Source organism: Sus scrofa, chromosome 15 (genome assembly GCF_000003025.6).
Source record: "Sus scrofa isolate TJ Tabasco breed Duroc chromosome 15, Sscrofa11.1, whole genome shotgun sequence".
Taxonomy (NCBI): domain Eukaryota; kingdom Metazoa; phylum Chordata; class Mammalia; order Artiodactyla; family Suidae; genus Sus; species Sus scrofa.
The window spans coordinates 48972324-48973513 of record NC_010457.5 but is presented as its reverse complement, the minus strand read 5'-3'; positions in this window follow the sequence as shown (position 1 = coordinate 48973513).

The following is a 1190-nucleotide window of genomic DNA, read 5'->3' as shown; positions in this document are numbered from 1 at the left end:
GTCAGGTATAAAATGTGCAGAGCCCCGTTGACAGCCCACAGGAGCGAGGCCTTCACAATTAAACAAGGGGGACAGGAGGGGGGCGACGGGATGCCTGAGGCAAGAGGAGGGCCTGATGGTGCAAAAAGGAGTCCCATCGCCTTTGGAGGATGGCGCAGAACTTTCTGGAGCATCTCCCACTGGTGATCAGAAGGGCAGGAGGACAAGCTGGGATTGGTTGAAAATCCATCCCCTCCTGTTCCCAACAGGCAGGGAAGCAGGTCTGACATCCAGGCCAGGCATCAAACATGGGAGGAGTGCTGGGTTTGCTTAAGAGGAAATGAAGATATGGATAATATGCAGGCCATGAAGAGGCCCGGAACTTAGCCTATGGCCCCTTCATGCACACAGCAGAGTTCTGCTCCAATGACATGACTCCAGGAAATCATTTCTCAGCCTTGGAGAAGGGAGAAATGTGGACTCTGGAGCTGAACAGAATGAAAAGTAGATGCAAACCATTACATTTAGAATGGATGAGCAATGAGGTCCTGCTGTATAGCACGGGGAACTACATCCAATCACCTGTGACAGAACATGATGGAAGAGAATATGAGGAAAAGAATGTGTATATAAAAGAATATATATGTATGTATATGTATGACTAGGTCACTTTGCTGTACAGCAGAAATTAATAGATCATTCTAAATCAACTAAAATGAAATTTAAAAAAAAATGAGCCATTTGGGAGTTCCCATTGAGACTCAGCAGAAACGAATCCGAGTCGTATCCATGAGGATTCAAGTTCGATCCCTGGCCTCGCTCATTCGGTCCGGGATCCGGCATTGCTGTGAGCTGTGGTGTAGGTCAAAGACGTGGCTTGGATCCCATGTTGCTGTGACTGTGGTGTAGGCCAGAAGCTACAGCTCCAATTCCACCCCTAGCCTGGGAAATTCCATATGCCACAGGTGTGGCCCTAAAAAACAAAACAAAAAAAGAGCCATTGGCTGGAAGTGGATGGATCTTAAAGCCAACACACCTCTCAGGTCCTGGCTTAGGGCAGGGAGATAACATAGAACTTCCTGGGTTTCTTCTGTGATGTCTATGCTTCTGCTAGGAAGAGGTTGGCATAGCCCTAAGTCACCCCAGAGGGTGTATTGGCTTCCCAGGGCTGCAGTTTGCACCACAAGCTTGGTGGCTTAAGATGGAAGACA